A 26,623-nucleotide genomic window follows, 5' to 3' on the forward strand; every position below is an offset into this window, starting at 1 on the left:
ACACTAACCACTCCCATTAGGAACGAACTGCCGTTGAACTTGAATTGTGCAATTTCTCACACCTATTGATTACGGATCGAACCCCAAACTTGTGCAACATCATAATATGTTGGGAGGAGGCATTTGGTGAGTTTTGAGTGAAATCCAATCGCTCGAAGTATGGAATACACCAACCACTCCAATTAGGAATGAACTGCCGTTGAACTTAAATTGTCCAATTTCTCACACCTATTGAGTTCGGATCGAGCCCAAAACTTGGGCAACATAATAATATGGTGGGGGTGAGTTTTGAGTGAAATGCAATCGCTAGAAGTGTGGAATACACCAACCACTCCAATTAGGAACGAACTGCCGTTGAACTTGAATTGTCCAATTTCTCACACCTACTGATTTCGGATCGAGCCCAAAACTTGGGCAACATCATAATATGGTGGGAGGAGTCATTTGGTGAGTTTTAAGTGAAATCCAATCGCTAGAAGTATGGAATACACCAACCACTCCAATTAGGAACGAACTGCCGTTGAACTTGAATTGTCCAATTTCTCACACCTATTGATTTCGGAACGGCCCCAAACTTGGGCAACATCATAATATGGTGGGAGGAGTCATTTGGTGAGTTTTGAGTGAAATCCAATCGCTAGAAGTATGGAATACACCAACCATTCCAATTATGAACGAACTGCCGTTGAACTTGAATTGTCCAATTTCTCACACCTATTGATTTCGGATCGGGCCCCAAACTTGGGCAACATCATAATATGGTGGGAGGAGTCATTTGGTGAGTTTTGAGTGAAATCCAATCGCTAGAAGTATGGAATACACTAACCACTCCCATTAGGAACGAACTGCCGTTGAACTTGAATTGTGCAATTTCTCACACCTATTGATTTCGGATCGAACCCCAAATTTGTGCAACGTCATAATATGGTGGGTGGAGGCATTTGGTGAGTTTTGAGTGAAATCCAATCGCTAGAAGTATGGAATACACCAACCACTCCAATTAGGAACGAACTGCCGTTGAACTTGAATTGTCCATTTTCTCACACCTATTGATTTCGGATCGGGCCCCAAACTTGGGCAACATCATAATATGGTGGGAGGAGTCATTTGGTGAGTTTTGAGTGAAATCCAATCGCTAGAAGTATGGAATACACTAACCACTCCCATTAGGAACGAACTGCCGTTGAACTTGAATTGTGCAATTTCGCACACCTATTGATTTCGGATCGAACCCCAAACTTGTGCAACATCATAATATGATGGGAGGAGGCATTTGGTGAGTTTTGAGTGAAATCCAAACGCTAGAAGTATGGAATACACCAACCACTCCAATTAGGAACGAACTGCCGTTGAACTTGAATTGTCCAATTTGGAACACCTATGGATTTCGGATCGAGCACAAAACTTGGGTAACATCATAATATGGTGGGAGGAGTCATTGGGTGAGGTTTGAGTGAAATCCAATCGCTAGAAGTATGGAATACACCAACCACTCCAATTAGGAACGAAGTGCCGTTGAAATTGAATTGTCCAATTTCTCACACCTATTGATTTCGGATCGGGCCCCAAACTTGGGCAACATCATAATATGGTGGGAGGAGTCATTTGGTGAGTTTTGAGTGAAATCCAATCGCTAGAAGTATGGAATACACCAACCACTCCAATTAGGAACGAACTGCCGTTGAACTTGAATTGTCCAATTTCTCACACCTATTGATTTCGGATCGAGCCCAAAACATAGGCAACAACAAAATATGGTGGGAGGACTCATTTGGTGAGTTTTGAGGGAAATCCAATCGCTAGAGGTATGGAATACACCAACCACTCCAATTAGGAACGAACTGCCGTTGAACTTGAATTGTCCAATTTGGAACACCTATTGATTTCGGATCGAGCCCAAAACCTGGGTAACATCATAATATGGTGGGAGGAGTCATTGGGTGAGTTTTGAGTGAAATCCAATCGCTAGAAGTATGGAATACACCAACCACTCCAATTAGGAACGAACTTCCGTTGAAATTGAATTGTCCAATTTCTCACACCTATTGATTTCGGATCGAGCCCAAAACTTGGGCAACATCATAATATGGTGGGAGGAGTCATTTGGTGAGTTTTGAGTGAAATCCAATCGCTAGAAGTATGGAATACACCAACCACTCCAATTAGGAACGAACTGCCGTTGAACTTGAATTGTCCAATTTCTCACACCTATTGATTTCGGACCGAGCCCCAAACTTGGACAACATCATAATATGGTGGGAGGAGTCATTTGGTGAGTTTTGAGTGAAATCCAATCGCTAGAAGTGTGGAATACACCAACCACTCCAATTAGGAACGAACTGCCGTTGAACTTGAATTGTCCAATTTCTCACACCTATTGATGTCGGATCGAGCCCAAAACTTGGGCAACATCATAATATGGTGGGAGGAGTCATTGGGTGAGTTTGGAGTGAAATCCAATCGCTAGTAGTATGGAATACACCAACCACTCCAATTAGGAACGAACTGCCGTTGAAATTGAATTGTCCAATTTCTCACACCTATTGATTTCGGATCGAGCCCAAAACTTGGGCAACATCATAATATGGTGGGAGGAGTCATTTGGTGAGTTTTGAGTGAAATCCAATCGCTAGACGTATGGAATACACCAACCACTCCCATTAGGAACGAATTGTCGTTGAACTTGAATTGTCCAATTTCTCACAACTATTGATTTCGGATCGAACCCCAAACTTGGGCAACATCATAATATGGTGGGAGGAGTCATTTGATGAGTTTTGAGTGAAATCCAATCGCTAGAAGTATGGAATACACCAACCACTCCAATAAGGAACGAACTGCCGTTGAACTTGAATTGTCCAATTTGGAACACCTATTGATTTCGGATCAAGCCCAAAACTTGGGCAACATCATAATATGGAGGGAGGAGTCATTTGGTGAGTTTTGAGTGACATCCAATCGCTTGAAGTATGGAATACGATAACCACTCCCATTAGGAACGAACTGCCGTTGAACTTGAATTGTGCAATTTGGAACACCTATTGATTTCGGATCGAACCCCAAACTTGTGCAACATCATAATATGGTGGGAGTAGTCATTTGGTGAGTTTTGAGTGAAATCCAATCGCTAGAAGTATGGAATACACCAACCACTCCAATTAGGAACGAACTGCCGTTGAAATTGAATTGTCCAATTTCTCAAACCTATTGATTTCGGATCGAGCCCAAAACTTGGGCAACATCATAATATGGTGGGAGGAGTCATTTGGTGAGTTTTGAGTGAAATCCAATCGCTAGAAGTGTGGAATACTCCAACCACTCCAATTAGGGACGAACTGTCGTTGAACTTGAATCGTCCAATTTGGAACACCTATTGATTTCGGATCGAGCCCAAAACTTGGGCAACATCATAATATGGTGGGAGGAGTGATTTGGTGAGTTTTGAGTGAAATCCAATCGCTAGAAGTATGGAATACACCAACCACTCCAATTAGGAACGAACTGCCGTTGAACTTGAATTGTCCAATTTGGAACACCTATTGATTTCGGATCGAGCCCAAAACTTGGGTAACATCATAATATGGTGGGAGGAGTCATTGGGTGAGTTTTGAGTGAAATCCAACCGCTAGAAGTATGGAATACACCAACCACCCCAACTAGGAACGAACTGCCGTTGAACTTGAATTGTCCAATTTCTCACACCTATTGATTTCGGATCGAGCCCAAACTTGGGCAACTTCATAATATGGTGGGAGGACTCATTTGGTGAGTTTTGAGGGAAATCCAATCGCTAGAGGTATGGAATACACCAACCACTCCCATTAGGAACGAACTGCCGTTGAACTTGAATTGTCCAATTTCTCACACCTGTTGATTTCGGATCGAACCCCAAACTTGTGCAACATCATAATATGATGGGAAGAGTCATTTGGTGAGTTTTGAGTGAAATCCAATCGCTAGAAGTATGGAATACACCAACCACTCCAATTAGGAACGAACTGCCGTTGAACTTGAATTGTCCAATTTGGAACACCTATTGATTTCGGATCGAGCCCAAAACTTGGGGAACATCGTAATATGGTGGGAGGAGTCATTTGGTGAGTTTTGAGTGAAATCCAATCGCTAGAAGTAAGGAATACACCAACCACTACAATTAGGAACGAACTGCCGTTGAACTTGAATTGTTCAATTTCTCACACCTATTGAGTTCGGATCGAGCCCAAAACTTGGGCAACATCGTAATATGTTGGGAGGAGTCATTTGGTGAGTTTTCAGTGAAATCCAATCTCTAGAAGTATGGAATACACCAACCACTCCAATTAGGAACGAACTGCTGTTGAACTTGAATTGTTCAATTTCTCACACCTATTGAGTTCGGATCGAGCCCAAAACTTGGGCAACATCATAATATGGTGGGAGGAGTCATTTGGTGAGTTTTGATTGAAATCCAATCGGTAGAAGTATGGAATAAACCAACCACTCCAATTAGGAACGAACTGCCGTTGAACTTGAATTGTCCAATTTGGAACACCTATTGATTTCGGATCGAACCCAAAACTTGGGCAACATCACAATATGGTGGGAGGAGTCATTTGGTGAGTTTTGAGTGAAATCCAATCGCTAGAAGTATGGAATACACCAACAACTCCAATTAGGTACGAACTGCCGTAGAACTTAAACTGTCCAATTTGGAACACCTATTGAGTTCGGATCGAGCCCAAAACTTGGGCAACATCGTAATATGGTGGGAGGAGTCATTTGGTGAGTTTTGAGTGAAATCCAATCGCTAGAAGTATGGAATACACCAACAACTCCAATTAGGAACGAACTGCCATTGAACTTAAATTGTCCAATTTCTCACACCTTTTGAGTTCGGATCGAGCCCAAAACTTGGGCAACATCATAATATGGTGGGAGGAGTCATTTGGTGAGTTTTGATTGAAATCCAATCGGTAGAAGTATGGAATACACCAACCACTCCAATTAGGAACGAACTGCCGTTGAACTTGAATTGTCCAATTTGGAACACCTATTGATTTCGGATCGAACCCAAAACTTGGGCAACATCACAATATGGTGGGAGGAGTCATTTGGTGAGTTTTGAGTGAAATCCAATCGCTAGAAGTATGGAATACACCAACAACTCCAATTAGGTACGAACTGCCGTAGAACTTAAATTGTCCAATTTGGAACACCTATTGAGTTCGGATCGAGCCCAAAACTTGGGCAACATCGTAATATGGTGGGAGGAGTCATTTGGAGAGTTTTGAGTGAAATCCAATCGCTAGAAGTATGGAATACACCAACCAGTACAATTAGGAACGAACTGCCGTTGAACTTGAATTGTTCAATTTCTCACACCTATTGATTTCGGATCGAGCCCAAAACTTGGGCAACAACATAATATGTTGGGAGGAGTCATTGGGTGAGTTTTGAGTGAAATCCAACCGCTAGAAGTATGGAATACACCAACCACCCCAACTAGGAACGAACTGCCGTTGAACTTGAATTGTCCAATTTCTCACACCTATTGATTTCGGATCGAGCCCAAAACTTGGGGAACATCGTAATATGGTGGGAGGAGTCATTTGGTGAGTTTTGAGTGAAATCCAATCGCTAGAAGTAAGGAATACACCAACCACTACAATTAGGAACGAACTGCCGTTGAACTTGAATTGTTCAATTTCTCACACCTATTGAGTTCGGATCGAGCCCAAAACTTGGGCAACATCGTAATATGTTGGGAGGAGTCATTTGGTGAGTTTTCAGTGAAATCCAATCTCTAGAAGTATGGAATACACCAACCACTCCAATTAGGAACGAACTGCTGTTGAACTTGAATTGTTCAATTTCTCACACCTATTGAGTTCGGATCGAGCCCAAAACTTGGGCAACATCATAATATGGTGGGAGGAGTCATTTGGTGAGTTTTGATTGAAATCCAATCGGTAGAAGTATGGAATAAACCAACCACTCCAATTAGGAACGAACTGCCGTTGAACTTGAATTGTCCAATTTGGAACACCTATTGATTTCGGATCGAACCCAAAACTTGGGCAACATCACAATATGGTGGGAGGAGTCATTTGGTGAGTTTTGAGTGAAATCCAATCGCTAGAAGTATGGAATACACCAACAACTCCAATTAGGTACGAACTGCCGTAGAACTTAAACTGTCCAATTTGGAACACCTATTGAGTTCGGATCGAGCCCAAAACTTGGGCAACATCGTAATATGGTGGGAGGAGTCATTTGGTGAGTTTTGAGTGAAATCCAATCGCTAGAAGTATGGAATACACCAACAACTCCAATTAGGAACGAACTGCCATTGAACTTAAATTGTCCAATTTCTCACACCTTTTGAGTTCGGATCGAGCCCAAAACTTGGGCAACATCATAATATGGTGGGAGGAGTCATTTGGTGAGTTTTGATTGAAATCCAATCGGTAGAAGTATGGAATACACCAACCACTCCAATTAGGAACGAACTGCCGTTGAACTTGAATTGTCCAATTTGGAACACCTATTGATTTCGGATCGAACCCAAAACTTGGGCAACATCACAATATGGTGGGAGGAGTCATTTGGTGAGTTTTGAGTGAAATCCAATCGCTAGAAGTATGGAATACACCAACAACTCCAATTAGGTACGAACTGCCGTAGAACTTAAATTGTCCAATTTGGAACACCTATTGAGTTCGGATCGAGCCCAAAACTTGGGCAACATCGTAATATGGTGGGAGGAGTCATTTGGAGAGTTTTGAGTGAAATCCAATCGCTAGAAGTATGGAATACACCAACCAGTACAATTAGGAACGAACTGCCGTTGAACTTGAATTGTTCAATTTCTCACACCTATTGATTTCGGATCGAGCCCAAAACTTGGGCAACAACATAATATGTTGGGAGGAGTCATTGGGTGAGTTTTGAGTGAAATCCAACCGCTAGAAGTATGGAATACACCAACCACCCCAACTAGGAACGAACTGCCGTTGAACTTGAATTGTCCAATTTCTCACACCTATTGATTTCGGATCGAGCCCAAAACTTGGGCAACATCATAATATGGTGGGAGGAGTCATTTGGTGAGTTTTGAGGGAAATCCAATCGCTAGAGGTATGGAATACACCAACCACTCCAATTAGGAACGAACTGCCGTTGAACTTGAATTGTCCAATTTCTCACACCTGTTGATTTCGGATCGAGCCCAAAACTTGGGCAACATCATAATATGGTGGGAAGAGTCATTTGGTGAGTTTTGAGTGAAATCCAATCGCTAGAAGTATGGAATACACCAACCACTCCAATTAGGAACGAACTGCCGGTGAACTTAAATTGTCCAATTTCTCACACCTATTGAGTTCGGATGGAACCCCAAACTTGTGCAACATCATAATATCGTGGGAGGAGTCATTTGGTGAGTTTTGAGTGAAATCCAATCGCTAGAAGTGTGGAATACACCAACCACTCCAATTAGGAACGAACTGCCGTTGAACTTGAATTGTTCAATTTCTCACACCTATTGATTTCGGATCGAGCCCAAAACTTGGGCAACATCATAATATGGTGGGAGGAGTCATTTGGTGAGTTTTGAGTGAAATCCAAGATCTAGAAGTATGGAATACACCAACCACACCAATTAGGAACGAACTGCCGGTGAACTTGAATTGTCCAATTTCTCACACCTATTGAGTTCGGATAGAACCCCAAACTTGTGCAACATCATAATATGGTGGGAGGAGTCATTTGGTGAGTTTTGAGTGAAATCCAATCGCTAGAAGTATGGAATACACCAACCACTCCAATTAGGAACGAACTGCCGTTGAACTTGAATTGTCCAATTTGGAACACCTATTGATTTCGGATCGAGCCCAAAACTTGGGCAACATCATAATATGGTGGGAGGAGTCATTTGGAGAGTTTTGAGTGAAATCCAATCGCTAGAAGTATGGAATACACCAACCACTCCAATTAGGAACGAACTGCCGTTGAACCTGAATTGTCCAATTCCTCACACCTATTGATTTCGTATGGAACCCCAAACTTGTGCAACATCATAATATGATAGGAGGAGTCATTTCGTGAGTTTTGAGTGAAATCCAATCGCTAGAAGTATGGAATACACCAACCACTCCAATTAGGAACGAACTGCCGTTGAACTTGAATTGTCCAATTTGGAACACCTACTGATTTCGGATCAAGCCCAAAACTTGGGCAACATCATAATGTGGTGGGAGGAGTCATTTGGTGAGTTTTAAGTGAAATCCAATCGCGAGAAGTATGGAATACACCAACCAATCCAATTAGGAACGAACTGCCGTTGAACTTGAATTGTCCAATTTGGAACACGTATTGATTTCGGATCGAGCCCAAAACTTGGGCAACATTATAATATGGTGGGAGGAGTCATTTGGTGAGTTTTGAGTGAAATCCAATCGCTAGAAGTATGGAATACACCAACCACTCCAATTAGGAACGAACTGCCGTTGAACTTGAATTGTCCAATTTGGAACACCTATTGATTTCGGATCGAACCCAAAACTTGGGCAACATCACAATATGGTGGGAGGAGTCATTTGGTGAGTTTTGAGTGAAATCCAATCGCTAGAAGTGTGGAATACACCAACAACTCCAATTAGGAACGAACTGCCATTGAACTTAAATTGTCCAATTTCTCACACCTATTGAGTTCGGATCGAGCCCAAAACTTGGGCAACATCATAATATGGTGGGAGGAGTCATTTGGTGAGTTTTGATTGAAATCCAATCGGTAGAAGTATGGAATACACCAACCACTCCAATTAGGAACGAACTGCCGTTGAACTTGAATTGTCCAATTTGGAACACCTATTGATTTCGGATCGAACCCAAAACTTGGGCAACATCACAATATGGTGGGAGGAGTCATTTGGTGAGTTTTGAGTGAAATCCAATCGCTAGAAGTATGGAATACACCAACAACTCCAATTAGGTACGAACTGCCGTAGAACTTAAATTGTCCAATTTGGAACACCTATTGAGTTCGGATCGAGCCCAAAACTTGGGCAACATCGTAATATGGTGGGAGGAGTCATTTGGTGAGTTTTGAGTGAAATCCAATCGCTAGAAGTATGGAATACACCAACCACTCCAATTAGGAACGAACTGCCGTTGAACTTGAATTGTCTAATTTGGAACACCTATTGATTTCGGATCGAGCCCCAAACTTGGGCAACAACATAATATGGTGGGAGGAGTCATTTAGTGAGTTTTGAGTGAAATCCAATCGCTAGAAGTATGGAATACACCAACCACTCCAATTAGGAAAGAACTGCCGTTGAACATGAATTGTCCAATTTCTCACACCTATTGATTTCGGATCGAGCCCCAAACTTGGGCAACATCATAATATGGTGGGAGGAGTCATTTTTTGAGTTTTGAGTGAAATCCAATTGCTAGAAGTGTGGAATACACCAACCACTCCAATTAGGACCGAACTGCCGTTGAACCTGAACTGTCCAATTTCTCACACCTATTGATTCCGGATGGAACCCCAAACTTGTGCAACATCATAATATGGTGGGAGGAGTCATTTGGTGAGTTTTGAGTGAAATCCATTTGCTAGAAGTATGGAACACTCCAACCACTCCAATTAGGAACGAACTGCCGTTGAACTTGAATTGTCCAATTTCTCACACCTATTGATTTCGGATTGAGCCCCAAACTTGGGCAACATCATAATATGGTGGGAGGAGTCATTTGGTGAGTTTTGAGTGAAATCCAATCGCTAGAAGTGTGGAATACACCAACCACTCCAATTAGGAACGAACTGCCGTTGAACTTGAATTGTCCAATTTCTCACACCTATTGATTTCGGATCGAGCCCAAAACTTGGGCAACATCATAATATGGTGGGAGGAGTCATTTGGTGAGTTTTGAGTGAAATCCAATCGCTAGAAGTATGGAATACACCAACCACTCCAATTAGGAACGAACTGCCGTTGAACTTGAATTGTCCAATTTGGAACACCTATTGATTTCGGATCGAACCCAAAACTTGGGCAACATCACAATATGGTGGGAGGAGTCATTTGGTGAGTTTTGAGTGAAATCCAATCGCTCCAATTATGGAATACACCAACCACTCCAATTAGGAACGAACTGCCGTTGAACTTGAATTGTCTAATTTGGAACACCTATTGATTTCGGATCGAGCCCCAAACTTGGGCAACAACATAATATGGTGGGAGGAGTCATTTAGTGAGTTTTGAGTGAAATCCAATCGCTAGAAGTATGGAATACACCAACCACTCCAATTAGGAAAGAACTGCCGTTGAACATGAATTGTCCAATTTCTCACACCTATTGATTTCGGATCGAGCCCCAAACTTGGGCAACATCATAATATGGTGGGAGGAGTCATTTTTTGAGTTTTGAGTGAAATCCAATTGCTAGAAGTGTGGAATACACCAACCACTCCAATTAGGACCGAACTGCCGTTGAACCTGAACTGTCCAATTTCTCACACCTATTGATTCCGGATGGAACCCCAAACTTGTGCAACATCATAATATGGTGGGAGGAGTCATTTGGTGAGTTTTGAGTGAAATCCATTTGCTAGAAGTATGGAATACTCCAACCACTCCAATTAGGAACGAACTGCCGTTGAACTTGAATTGTCCAATTTCTCACACCTATTGATTTCGGATTGAGCCCCAAACTTGGGCAACATCATAATATGGTGGGAGGAGTCATTTGGTGAGTTTTGAGTGAAATCCAATCGCTAGAAGTATGGAATACACCAACCACTCCAATTAGGAACGAACTGCCGTTGAACTTGAATTGTCCAATTTGGAACACCTATTGATTTCGGATCGAACCCAAAACTTGGGCAACATCACAATATGGTGGGAGGAGTCATTTGGTGAGTTTTGAGTGAAATCCAATCGCTAGAAGTATGGAATACACCAACAACTCCAATTAGGAACGAACTGCCATTGAACTTAAATTGTCCAATTTCTCACACCTATTGAGTTCGGATCGAGCCCAAAACTTGGGCAACATCATAATATGGTGGGAGGAGTCATTTGGTGAGTTTTGATTGAAATCCAATCGGTAGAAGTATGGAATACACCAACCACTCCAATTAGGAACGAACTGCCGTTGAACTTGAATTGTCCAATTTGGAACACCTATTGATTTCGGATCGAACCCAACACTTGGGCAACATCACAATATGGTGGGAGGAGTCATTTGGTGAGTTTTGAGTGAAATCCAATCGCTAGAAGTATGGAATACACCAACAACTCCAATTAGGTACGAACTGCCGTAGAACTTAAATTGTCCAATTTGGAACACCTATTGAGTTCGGATCGAGCCCAAAACTTGGGCAACATCGTAATATGGTGGGAGGAGTCATTTGGTGAGTTTTGAGTGAAATCCAATCGCTAGAAGTATGGAATACACCAACCACTCCAATTAGGAACGAACTGCCGTTGAACTTGAATTGTCTAATTTGGAACACCTATTGATTTCGGATCGAGCCCCAAACTTGGGCAACAACATAATATGGTGGGAGGAGTCATTTAGTGAGTTTTGAGTGAAATCCAATCGCTAGAAGTATGGAATACACCAACCACTCCAATTAGGAAAGAACTGCCGTTGAACATGAATTGTCCAATTTCTCACACCTATTGATTTCGGATCGAGCCCCAAACTTGGGCAACATCATAATATGGTGGGAGGAGTCATTTTTTGAGTTTTGAGTGAAATCCAATTGCTAGAAGTGTGGAATACACCAACCACTCCAATTAGGACCGAACTGCCGTTGAACCTGAACTGTCCAATTTCTCACACCTATTGATTCCGGATGGAACCCCAAACTTGTGCAACATCATAATATGGTGGGAGGAGTCATTTGGTGAGTTTTGAGTGAAATCCATTTGCTAGAAGTATGGAATACTCCAACCACTCCAATTAGGAACGAACTGCCGTTGAACTTGAATTGTCCAATTTCTCACACCTATTGATTTCGGATTGAGCCCCAAACTTGGGCAACATCATAATATGGTGGGAGGAGTCATTTGGTGAGTTTTGAGTGAAATCCAATCGCTAGAAGTGTGGAATACACCAACCACTCCAATTAGGAACGAACTGCCGTTGAACTTGAATTGTCCAATTTCTCACACCTATTGATTTCGGATCGAGCCCAAAACTTGGGCAACATCATAATATGGTGGGAGGAGTCATTTGGTGAGTTTTGAGTGAAATCCAATCGCTAGACGTACGGAATACACCAACCACTCCAATTAGGAACGAACTGCCATTGAACTTGAATTGTCCAATTTCTCACACCTATTGAGTTCGGATCGAACCCAAAACTTGGGCAACATCATAATATGGTGGGAGGAGTCATTTGGAGAGTTTTGAGTGAAATCCAATAGCTAGAAGCATGGAATACACCAACCACTCCAATTAGGAACGAACTGCCGTTGAACTTGAATTGTCCAATTTGGAACACGTATTCATTTCGGATCGAGCCCAAAACTTGGGCAAAATCATAATATGGTGGGAGGAGTCATTTGGTGAGTTTTGAGTGAAATCCAATCGCTAGAAGTATGGAATACACCAACCACTCCAATTAGGAACGAACTGCCGTTGAACTTGAATTGTCCAATTTCTCACACCTATTGATTTCGGATCGAGCCCCAAACTTGGGCAACATCATAATATGGTGGGAGGAGTCATTTGGTGTGTTTTGAGTCAAATCCAATCGCTAGAAGTATGGAATACACCAACCACTCCAATTAGGAACGAACTGCAGTTGAACTTGAATTGTCCAATTTCTCACACCTATTGATTCCGGATGGAACCCCAAACTTGTGCAACATCATAATATGGTGGGAGGAGTCATTTGGTGAGTCTTGAGTGAAATCCAATTGCCAGAAGTGTGGAATACTCCAACCACTCCAATTAGGAACGAACTGCCGTTGAACTTGAATTGTCCCATTTCTCACACCTATTGACTTCGGATCGAGCCCCAAACTTGGGCAACATCATAATATGGTGGGAGAAGTCATTTGGTGAGTTTTGAGTGAAATCCAATCGCTAGAAGTATGGAATACACCAACCACTCCAATTGGGAAAGACCTGCCGTTGAACTTGAATTGTCCAATTTGGAACACCTATTCATTTCAGATCGAGCCCAAAACTTGGGCAACATCAAAATATGGTGGGAGGAGTCATTTGGTGAGTTTTGAGTGAAATCCAATCGCTAGAAGTATGGAATACACCAACCACTCCAATTAGGAACGAACTGCCGTTGAATTTGAATTGTCCAATTTCTCACACCTATTGAGTTCGAATCGAAGCCAAAACTTGGGCAACATCATAATATGGTGGGAGGAGTCATTTGGAGAGTTTTGAGTGAAATCCAATAGCTAGAAGTATGGAATTCACGAACCACTCCAATTAGGAACGAACTGCCGTTGAACTTGAATTGTCCAATTTCTCACACTTATTGATTTCGGATCGAGCCCCAAACATGGGCAACATCATAATGTGGTGGGAGGAGTCATTTGGTGAGTTTTGAGTGAAATCCAATCGCTAGAAGTATGGAATACACCAACCACTCCAATTAGGAACGAAATGCCGTTGAACTTGAATTGTCCAATTTGAAACACCTATTGATTTCGGATCGAGACCAAAACTTGGGTAAAATCATAATATGGTGGGAGGAGTCATTTAGTGAGTTCTGAGTGAAATCCAATCGCTAGAAGTATGGAATACACCAACCACTCAAATTAGGAACGAACTGCCTTTGAACTTGAATTGTCCAATTTCTCACACCTATTGATTTCGGATCGAGCCCCAAACATGGGCAACATCATAATATGGTGGGAGGAGTTATTTGGTGAGTTTTGAGTGAAATCCAATCGCTAGAAGTATGGAATACACCAACCTCTCCAATTAGGAATGAACTGCCGTTGAACTTGAATTATCCAATTTGGAACACCTATTGATTTCGGATCGAGCCCAAAACTTGGGCAACATCATAATATGGTGGGAGGAGTCATTTGGTGAGTTTTGAGTGAAATCCAATCGCTAGAAGTATGGAATACACCAACCACTCCAATTAGGAACGAACTGCCATTAAACTTGAATTGTCCAATTTCTCACAACTATTGATTTAGGATCGAGCCCAAAACTTGGGCAACATCATAATATGGTGGGAGGAGACATTTGGTGGGTTTTGAGTGAAATCCAATCGCGTGAAGTATGGAATACACCAACCACTCCAATTAGGAATGAACTGCCCCTGAACTTGAATTGTCCAATGTCTCACACCTATTGATTTCGGATCGAGCCCAAAACCTGGGCAACTTCATAATCTGGAGGGAGGAGTCATTTGGTGAGTTTTGAGTGAAATCCAATCGCTAGAAGTATGGAATACACCAACCACTCCAATTAGGAACGAACTGCCGTTGAACTTGAATTGTCCAATTTCTCACACCTATTGATTTCGGATTGAGCCCAAAACTTGAGCAACATCATAATATGGTGGGAGGAGTCATTTGGTGAGTTTTGTGTGAAATCCAATCGCTAGAAGTACGGAATACACCAACCACTCCAATTAGGAACGAACTGCCGTTGACCTTGAATTGTCCAATTTCTCAAACCTATTGATTTCGGATGGAGCCCCAAACTTGGGCAACATCATAATATGGTGGGAGGAGTCATTTGGTGAGTTTTGAGTGAAATCCAATCGCTAGAAGTATGGAATACACCAACCACTCCAATTAGGGACGAACTACCGTTGAACTTGAATTGTCCAATTTGGAACACCTATTGATTTCGGATCGAGCCCAAAACTTGGGCAACATCATAATATGGTGGGAGGAGTGATTTGGTGGGTTTTGAGTGAAATCCAATCGCTAGAAGTATGGAATACACGAACCAGTCCAATTAGGAACGAACTGCCGTTGAACTTGAATTGTCCAATTTGGAACACCTATGGATTTCGGATCGGGCCCAAAACTTGGGCAACATCATAATATGGTGGGAGGAGTCATTTGGTGAGTTTTGAGTGAAATCCAATCGCTAGAAGTATGGAATACACTTACCACTCCAATTAGGAACGAACTGCCGTTAAACTTGAATTGTCCAATTTGGAACACCTATTGATTTCGGATCAAGCCCAAAACTTGGGCAACATAATAATATGATTCGTGGAGTCATTTGGTGAGTTTTGAATGAAATCCAATCGCTAGAAGTATGGAATACACCAACCTCTCCAATTAGGAATGAACTGCCGTTGAACTTGAATTATCCAATTTGGAACACCTATTGATTTCGGATCGAGCCCAAAACTTGGGCAACATCATAATATGGTGGGAGGAGTCATTTGGTGAGTTTTGAGTGAAATCCAATCGCTAGAATTATGGAATACACCAACCACTCCAATTAGGAACGAACTGCCATTAAACTTGAATTGTCCAATTTCTCACAACTATTGATTTAGGATCGAGCCCAAAACTTGGGCAACATCATAATATGGTGGGAGGAGACATTTGGTGGGTTTTGAGTGAAATCCAATCGCGTGAAGTATGGAATACACCAACCATTCCAATTAGGAATGAACTGCCCCTGAACTTGAATTGTCCAATGTCTCACACCTATTGATTTCGGATCGAGCCCAAAACCTGGGCAACTTCATAATCTGGTGGGAGGAGTCATTTGGTGAGTTTTGAGTGAAATCCAATCGCTAGAAGTATGGAATACACCAACCACTCCAATTAGGAACGAACTGCCGTTGAACTTGAATTGTCCAATTTCTCACACCTATTGATTTCGGATTGAGCCCAAAACTTGAGCAACATCATAATATGGTGGGAGGAGTCATTTGGTGAGTTTTGAGTGAAATCCAATCGATAGAAGTATGGAATACACCAACCACTCCAATTAGGAACGAACTGCCGTTGAACTTGAATTGTCCAATTTCTCACACTTAATGATTTCGGATCGAGCCCCAAACTTGGGCAACATCATAATATGGTGGGAGGAGTCATTTGGTGAGTTTTGAGTGAAATCCAATCGCTAGAAGTATGGAATACACCAACCACTCCAATTAGGAACGAACTCCCGTTGAACTTGAATTGTCCAATTTCTCACACCTATTGATTTCGGATCTTGCCCAAAACTTGGGCAACATCATAATATGGTGGGAGTAGTCATTTGTGAGTTTTGAGTGAAATCCAATCGCTAGAAGTATGGAATACACCAACCACTCCAATTTGGAACGAACTGCCGCTGAACTTGAATTGTCCAATTTGGAACACCTATTGATTTCGGATCGTGCCCAAAACTTGGGCAACGTCATAATATGGTGGGAGGAGTCATTTGGTGAGTTTTGAGTGAAATCCAATCGCTAGAAGTATGGAATACACCAACCACCCCAATTAGGAACGAACTGCCGTTGAACTTGAATTGTCCAATTTCTCACACCTATTGATTTCGGATCGAGCCCAAAACTTGGGCAACATCAAAATATGGTGGGAGAAGTCATTTGGTGAGTTTTGAGTGAAATCCAATCGCTAGAAGTATGGAATACACCAACCACTCAAATTAGGAACGAACTGCCGTTGAACTTGAATTGTCCAATTTCTCACACCTATTGATTTCGGATCGAGCCCAAAACTGGGGCAACATCGTAATATGGTGGGAGGAGTCATTTGGTGAGTTTTGAGTGAAATCCAATCGCTAGAAGTGTGGAATACACAAACCACTCCAATGAGGAACGAACTGCCGTTGAACTTGAATTGTCCAATTTGGAACACCTATTGATTTCGGATCGAGACCAAAACTTGGGCAACATCATAGTATGGTGGGAGGAGTCATTTAGTGAGTTTTGAGTGAAATCCAATCGCTAGAAGTATGGAATACACCAACCACTCCAATTAGGAACGAACTGCCGTTGAACTTGAATTCTCCAATTTCGAACACCTATTCATTTCGGATCGAGCCCAAAACTTGGGCAACATCATAATATGGTGGGAGGAGTCATTTGGTGAGTTTTGAGTGAAATCCAATCGCTAGAAGTATGGAATACACCAACCACACCAATTAGGAACGAACTGCCGTTGAACTTGAATTGTCCTATTTCTCACACCTATTGATTTCGGATCGAGCCCAAAACTTGGGCAACAACATAATATGTTGGGAGGAGTCATTTGGTAAGTTTTGAGTGAAATCCAATTGCTAGAAGTATGGAATACATCAACCACTCCGATTAGGAACGAACTGCCGTTGAACTTGAATTGTCCAATTTCTCACACCTATTGATTTCGGATCGAACCCAAAACTTGGGCAACATCATAATATGGTGGGAGGAGTCATTTGGTGAGTTTTGAGTGAAATCCAATCGCTAGAAGTATGGAATACACCAACCACTCCAATTAGGAACGAACTGCCGTTGAACTTGAATTGTCCTATTTCGCACACTATTGATTTCGGATCGAGCCCAAAACTTGGGCAAGAACATAATATGTTGGGAGGAGTCATTTGGTAAGTTTTGTGTGAAATCCAATCGCTAGAAGTATGGAATACACCAACCACTCCGATTAGGAACGAACTGCCGTTGAAATTGAATTGTCCAATTTCTCACACCTATTGATTTCGGATCGAACCCAAAACTTGGGCAACATCATAATATGGTGGGAGGAGTCATTTGGTGAGTTTTGAGTGAAATCCAATCCCTAGAAGTATGGAATACACCAACCACTCAAATTAGGAACGAACTGCCGTTGAACTTGAATTGTCCAATTTCTCACACCTATTGATTTCGGATCGAGCCCAAACCTGGGGCAACATCATAATATGGTGGGAGGAGTCATTTGGTGAGTTTTGAGTGAAATCCAATCGCTAGAAGTGTGGAATACACAAACCACTCCAATGAGGAACGAACTGCCGTTGAACTTGAATTGTCCAATTTGGAACACCTATTGATTTCGGATCGAGACCAAAACTTGGGCAACATCATAGTATGGTGGGAGGAGTCATTTAGTGAGTTTTGAGTGAAATCCAATCGCTAGAAGTATGGAATACACCAACCACTCCAATTTGGAACGAACTGCCGTTGAACTTGAATTCTCCAATTTCGAACACCTATTCATTTCGGATCGAGCCCAAAACTTGGGCAACATCATAATATGGTGGGAGGAGTCATTTGGTGAGTTTTGAGTGAAATCCAATTGCTAGAAGTATGGAATACACCAACCACTCCAATTAGGAACGAACCGCCGTTGAACTTGAATTGTCCTATTTCTCACACCTATTGATTTCGGATCGAGCCCAAAACTTGGGCAACAACATAATATGTTGGGAGGAGTCATTTGGTAAGTTTTGAGTGAAATCCAATTGCTAGAAGTATGGAATACACCAACCACTCCGATTAGGAACGAACTGCCGTTGAACTTGAATTGTCCAATTTCTCACACCTATTGATTTCGGATCGAACCCAAAACTTGGGCAACATCATAATATGGTGGGAGGAGTCATTTGGTGAGTTTTGAGTGAAATCCAATCGCTAGAAGTATGGAATACACCAACCACTCCAATTTGGAACGAACTGCCGTTGAACTTGAATTGTCCTATTTCTCACACCTATTGATTTCGGATCGAGCCCAAAACTTGGGCAAGAACATAATATGTTGGGAGGAGTCATTTGGTAAGTTTTGAGTGAAATCCAATCGCTAGAAGTATGGAATACACCAACCACTCCGATTAGGAACGAACTGCCGTTGAAATTGAATTGTCCAATTTGGAACACCTATTGATTTCGGATCGAACCCAAAACTTGGGCAACATCATAATATGGTGGGAGGAGTCATTTGGTGAGTTTTGAGTGAAATCCAATCACTAGAAGTATGGAATACACCAACCACTCAAATTAGGAACGAACTGCCGTTGAACTTGAATTGTCCAATTTCTCACACCTATTGATTTCGGATCGAGCCCAAACCTGGGGCAACATCATAATATGGTGGGAGGAGTCATTGGGTGAGTTTTGAGTGAAATCCAATCGCTAGAAGTGTGGAATACACAAACCACTCCAATGAGGAATGAACCGCCGTTGAACTTGAATTGTCCAATTTGGAACACCTATTGATTTCGGATCGAGACCAAAACTTGGGCAACATCATAGTATGGTGGGAGGAGTCATTTAGTGAGTTTTGAGTGAAATCCAATCGCTAGAAGTATGGAATACACCAACCACTCCAATTAGGAACGAACTGCCGTTGAACTTGAATTCTCCAATTTCGAACACCTATTCATTTCGGATCGAGCCCAAAACTTGGGCAACATCATAATATGGTGGGAGGAGTCATTTGGTGAGTTTTGAGTGAAATCCAATCACTAGAAGTATGGAATACACCAACCACTCCAATTAGGAACGAACTGCCGTTGAACTTGAATTGTCCTATTTCTCACACCTATTGATTTCGGATCGAGCCCAAAACTTGGGCAACAACATAATATGTTGGGAGGAGTCATTTGGCAAGTTTTGAGTGAAATCCAATTGCTAGAAGTATGGAATACACCAACCACTCCGATTAGGAACGAACTGCCGTTGAACTTGAATTGTCCAATTTCTCACACCTATTGATTTCGGATCGAACCCAAAACTTGGGCAACATCATAATATGGTGGGAGGAGTCATTTGGTGAGTTTTGAGTGAAATCCAATCGCTAGAAGTATGGAATACACCAACCACTCCAATTAGGAACGAACTGCCGTTGAACTTGAATTGTCCTATTTCTCACACCTATTGATTTCGGATCGAGCCCAAAACTTGGGCAACAACATAATATGTTGGGAGGAGTCATTTGGTATGTTTTGAGTGAAATCCAATCACTAGAAGTATGGAATACACCAACCACTCCGATTAGGAACGAACTGCCGTTGAACTTGAATTGTCCAATTTCTCACACCTATTGATTTCGGATCGAACCCAAAACTTGGGCAACATCATAATATGGTGGGAGTAGTCATTTGTGAGTTTTGAGTGAAATCCAATCGCTAGAAGTATGGAATACACCAACCACTCCAATTAGGAACGAACTGCAGTTGAACTTGAATTGTCCAATTTCTCACACGTATTGATTTCGGATCGAGCCCAAAACTTGGGCAACATCATAATATGGTGGGAGTCATTTGGTGAGTTTTGAGTGAAATCCAATCGCTAGAAGTATGGAATACACCAACCACTCCAATTAGGAACGAACTGCCGTTGAACTTGAATTGTCCTATTTCTCACACCTATTGATTTCGGATCGAGCCCAAAACTTGGGCAACAACATAATATGTTGGGAGGAGTCATTTGGTAAGTTTTGAGTGAAATCCAATTGCTAGAAGTATGGAATACACCAACCACTCCGATTAGGAACGAACTGCCGTTGAACTTGAATTGTCCAATTTCTCAAACCTATTGATTTCGGATCGAACCCAAAACTTGGGCAACATCATAATATGGTGGGAGGAGTCATTTGGTGAGTTTTGAGTGAAATCCAATCGCTAGAAGTATGGAATACACCAACCACTCAAATTAGGAACGAACTGCCGTTGAACTTGAATTGTCCAATTTCTCACACCTATTGATTTCGGATCGAGCCCAAACCTGGGGCAACATCATAATATGGTGGGAGGAGTCATTTGGTGAGTTTTGAGTGAAATCCAATCGCTAGAAGTGTGGAATACACAAACCACTCCAATGAGGAACGAACTGCCGTTGAACTTGAATTGTCCAATTTGGAACACCTATTGATTTCGGATCGAGACCAAAACTTGGGCAACATCATAGTATGGTGGGAGGAGTCATTTAGTGAGTTTTGAGTGAAATCCAATCGCTAGAAGTATGGAATACACCAACCACTCCAATTTGGAACGAACTGCCGTTGAACTTGAATTCTCCAATTTCGAACACCTATTCATTTCGGATCGAGCCCAAAACTTGGGCAACATCATAATATGGTGGGAGGAGTCATTTGGTGAGTTTTGAGTGAAATCCAATTGCTAGAAGTATGGAATACACCAACCACTCCAATTAGGAACGAACTGCCGTTGAACTTGAATTGTCCTATTTCTCACACCTATTGATTTCGGATCGAGCCCAAAACTTGGGCAACAACATAATATGTTGGGAGGAGTCATTTGGTAAGTTTTGAGTGAAATCCAATTGCTAGAAGTATGGAATACACCAACCACTCCGATTAGGAACGAACTGCCGTTGAACTTGAATTGTCCAATTTCTCACACCTATTGATTTCGGATCGAACCCAAAACTTGGGCAACATCATAATATGGTGGGAGGAGTCATTTGGTGAGTTTTGAGTGAAATCCAATCGCTAGAAGTATGGAATACACCAACCACTCCAATTTGGAACGAACTGCCGTTGAACTTGAATTGTCCTATTTCTCACACCTATTGATTTCGGATCGAGCCCAAAACTTGGGCAAGAACATAATATGTTGGGAGGAGTCATTTGGTAAGTTTTGAGTGAAATCCAATCGCTAGAAGTATGGAATACACCAACCACTCCGATTAGGAACGAACTGCCGTTGAAATTGAATTGTCCAATTTGGAACACCTATTGATTTCGGATCGAACCCAAAACTTGGGCAACATCATAATATGGTGGGAGGAGTCATTTGGTGAGTTTTGAGTGAAATCCAATCACTAGAAGTATGGAATACACCAACCACTCAAATTAGGAACGAACTGCCGTTGAACTTGAATTGTCCAATTTCTCACACCTATTGATTTCGGATCGAGCCCAAACCTGGGGCAACATCATAATATGGTGGGAGGAGTCATTGGGTGAGTTTTGAGTGAAATCCAATCGCTAGAAGTGTGGAATACACAAACCACTCCAATGAGGAATGAACCGCCGTTGAACTTGAATTGTCCAATTTGGAACACCTATTGATTTCGGATCGAGACCAAAACTTGGGCAACATCATAGTATGGTGGGAGGAGTCATTTAGTGAGTTTTGAGTGAAATCCAATCGCTAGAAGTATGGAATACACCAACCACTCCAATTAGGAACGAACTGCCGTTGAACTTGAATTCTCCAATTTCGAACACCTATTCATTTCGGATCGAGCCCAAAACTTGGGCAACATCATAATATGGTGGGAGGAGTCATTTGGTGAGTTTTGAGTGAAATCCAATCACTAGAAGTATGGAATACACCAACCACTCCAATTAGGAACGAACTGCCGTTGAACTTGAATTGTCCTATTTCTCACACCTATTGATTTCGGATCGAGCCCAAAACTTGGGCAACAACATAATATGTTGGGAGGAGTCATTTGGCAAGTTTTGAGTGAAATCCAATTGCTAGAAGTATGGAATACACCAACCACTCCGATTAGGAACGAACTGCCGTTGAACTTGAATTGTCCAATTTCTCACACCTATTGATTTCGGATCGAACCCAAAACTTGGGCAACATCATAATATGGTGGGAGGAGTCATTTGGTGAGTTTTGAGTGAAATCCAATCGCTAGAAGTATGGAATACACCAACCACTCCAATTAGGAACGAACTGCCGTTGAACTTGAATTGTCCTATTTCTCACACCTATTGATTTCGGATCGAGCCCAAAACTTGGGCAACAACATAATATGTTGGGAGGAGTCATTTGGTATGTTTTGAGTGAAATCCAATCACTAGAAGTATGGAATACACCAACCACTCCGATTAGGAACGAACTGCCGTTGAACTTGAATTGTCCAATTTCTCACACCTATTGATTTCGGATCGAACCCAAAACTTGGGCAACATCATAATATGGTGGGAGTAGTCATTTGTGAGTTTTGAGTGAAATCCAATCGCTAGAAGTATGGAATACACCAACCACTCCAATTAGGAACGAACTGCAGTTGAACTTGAATTGTCCAATTTCTCACACGTATTGATTTCGGATCGAGCCCAAAACTTGGGCAACATCATAATATGGTGGGAGTCATTTGGTGAGTTTTGAGTGAAATCCAATCGCTAGAAGTATGGAATACACCAACCACTCCAATTAGGAACGAACTGCCGTTGAACTTGAATTGTCCTATTTCTCACACCTATTGATTTCGGATCGAGCCCAAAACTTGGGCAACAACATAATATGTTGGGAGGAGTCATTTGGTAAGTTTTGAGTGAAATCCAATTGCTAGAAGTATGGAATACACCAACCACTCCGATTAGGAACGAACTGCCGTTGAACTTGAATTGTCCAATTTCTCAAACCTATTGATTTCGGATCGAACCCAAAACTTGGGCAACATCATAATATGGTGGGAGGAGTCATTTGGTGAGTTTTGAGTGAAATCCAATCGCTAGAAGTATGGAATACACCAACCACTCCAATTAGGAACGAACTGCCGTTGAACTTGAATTGTCCAATTTGGAACACCTATTAATTTCGGATCGAGCGCCCAAAACTTGGGCAACATCATAATATGGTGGGAGGAGTCATTTGGTGAGTTTTGAGTGAAATCCAATCGGTAGAAGTATGGTATACACCAACCACTCCAATTAGGAACAAACTGCCATTGAACTTGAATTGTCCAATTTCTCACACCTATTGATTTCGGATCGAGCCCAAAACTTGGCCAACATCATAATATGGTGGGAGGAGTCATTTGGTGAGTTTTGAGTGAAATCCAATCATTAGAAGTATGGAATACACCAACCACTCCAATTAGGAATGAACTGCCGTTGAACTTGAATTGTTCAATTTCGAACACCTATTGATTTCGGATCGAGCCCAAAACTTGTGCAACATCATAATATGGTGGGAGGAGTCATTTGGTGAGTTTTGAGTGAAAACCAATCGCTAGAAGTACGGAATACACCAACCACTCCAATTAGGAACGAACTGCCGTTGAACTTGAATTTCCCAATTTCGCGCACCTATTGATTTCGGATCAAGCCCAAAATTTGGGGAACATCATAATATGGTGGGAGGAGTCATTTTGTGAGTTTTTAGTGAAATCCAATCGCTAGAAGTATGAAATACACCAACCACTCCAATTAGGAACGAACTGCCGTTGAACTTGAATTGTCCAATTTCTCACACCTATTGATTTCGGACCGAGCCCTAAACTTGGGCAACATCATAATATGGTGGGAGGAGTCATTTGGTGAGTTTTGAGTGAAATCCAATCGTTAGAAGTATGGAATACACCAACCACTCCAACTAGGAATGAACTGCCGTTGAACTTGAATTGTTCAACTTCGAACACGTATTGATTTCGGATCGAGCCCAAAACTTGTGCAACATCATAATATGGTGGGAGGAGTCATTTGGTGAGTTTTGAGTGAAATCAAATCGCTAGAAGTATGGAATACACCAACCACTCCAATTAGGAACGAACTGCCGTTGAACTTGAATTGTCCAATTTCGAACACCTATTGATTTTGGATCGAGCCCAAAACTTGGGCAACATCATAATATGGTGGCAGTAGTCATTTGGTGAGTTTTGATTGAAATCCAATCGCTAGAAGTATGGAATACACCAACCACTCCAATTAGGAACGAACTGCCGTTGAACTTGAATTGTCCAATTTGGAACACCTATTAATTTCGGATCGAGCGCCCAAAACTTGGGCAACATCATAATATGGTGGGAGGAGTCATTTGGTGAGTTTTGAGTGAAATCCAATCGCTAGAAGTATGGAATACACCAACCACTCCAATTAGGAACGAACTGCCGTTGAACTTGAATTGTCCAATTTGGAACACCTATTGATTTCGGATCGAGCCCAAAACTTGGGCAACATCATAATATGGTGGGAGGAGTCATTTGGTGAGTTTTGAGTGAAATCCAATAGCAAGAAGTATGGAATACACCAACCACTCCAATTACTAACGAACTGCCGTTGAACTTGAATTGTCCAATTTCTCACACCAATTGATTTCGGATCGAGCCCAAAACTTGGGCAACATTATAATATGGTGGGAGGAGTCATTGGGTGAGTTTTGAGTGAAATCCAATCGCTAGAAGTATGGAATACACCAACCACTCCAATTAGGAACGAACTGCCGTTGAACTTGAATTGTCCTACTTCTCACACCTATTGATTTCGGATCGAGCCCAAAACTTGGGCAAGAACATAATATGTTGGGAGGAGTCATTTGGTAAGTTTTGAGTGAAATCCAATCGCTAGAAGTATGGAATACACCAACCACTCCGATTAGGAACGAACTGCCGTTGAAATTGAATTGTCCAATTTCTCACACCTATTGATTTCGGATCGAACCCAAAACTTGGGCAACATCATAATATGGTGGGAGGAGTCATTTGGTGAGTTTTGAGTGAAATCCAATCACTAGAAGTATGGAATACACCAACCACTCAAATTAGGAACGAACTGCCGTTGAACTTGAATTGTCCAATTTCTCACACCTATTGATTTCGGATCGAGCCCAAACCTAGGGCAACATCATAATATGGTGGGAGGAGTCATTTGGTGAGTTTTGAGTGAAATCCAATCGCTAGAAGTGTGGAATACACAAACCACTCCTATGAGGAACGAACTGCCGTTGAACTTGAATTGTCCAATTTGGAACACCTATTGATTTCGGATCGAGACCAAAACTTGGGCAACATCATAGTATGGTGGGAGGAGTCATTTAGTGAGTTTTGAGTGAAATCAAATCGCTGGAAGTATGGAATACACCAACCACTCCAATTAGGAACGAACTGCTGTTGAACTTGAATTGTCCAATTTCTCACACCTATTGATTTCGGATCGAGCCCCAAACTTGGGCAACATCGTAATATGGTGGGGGGAGTCATTTGGTACGTTTTGAGTGAAATCCAATCGCTAGATGTATGGAATACACCAACCACTCCAATTAGGAACGAACTGCCGTTGAACTTGAAATGTCCAATTTAGAACACCTATTGATTTCGGATCGAGCCCAAAACTTGGGCAACATCATAATATGGTGGGAGGAGTCATTTGGTGAGTTTTGAGTGAAATACAATCGCTAGAAGTATGGAATACACCAACCACTCCAATTAGGAGCGAACTGCAGTTCATCTTGAACTGTCCAATTTGGAACACCTATTGATTTCGGATCGAGCCCAAAACTTGGGCAACATCATAATATGGTGGGAGGAGTCATTTGGTGAGTTTTGAGTGAAATCCAATCGCTAGAAGTATGGAATACAACAACCACTCCAATTAGGAACGAACTGCCGTTGAAATTGAATTGTCCAATTTCTCACAGCTACTGATTTCGGATCGAGCCCAAATCTTGGGCAACATCATAATATGGTGGGAGGAGTCATTGGGTGAGTTTTGAGTGAAATCCAATCCCTAGAAGTATGGAATACACCAACCACTCCAATTAGGAACGAACTGCCGTTGAACTTGAATTGTCCTATTTCTCACACCTATTGATTTCGGATCGAGCCCAAAACTTGGGCAACAACATAATATGTTGGGAGGAGTCATTTGGTAAGTTTTGAGTGAAATCCAATTGCTAGAAGTATGGAATACACCAACCACTCCGATTAGGAACGAACTGCCGTTGAACTTGAATTGTCCAATTTCTCACACCTATTGATTTCGGATCGAAC

This window comes from Prunus avium, chromosome 8 (assembly GCF_965620075.1).
Source record: "Prunus avium chromosome 8, drPruAviu1.hap1.1, whole genome shotgun sequence".
NCBI lineage: Eukaryota > Viridiplantae > Streptophyta > Magnoliopsida > Rosales > Rosaceae > Prunus > Prunus avium.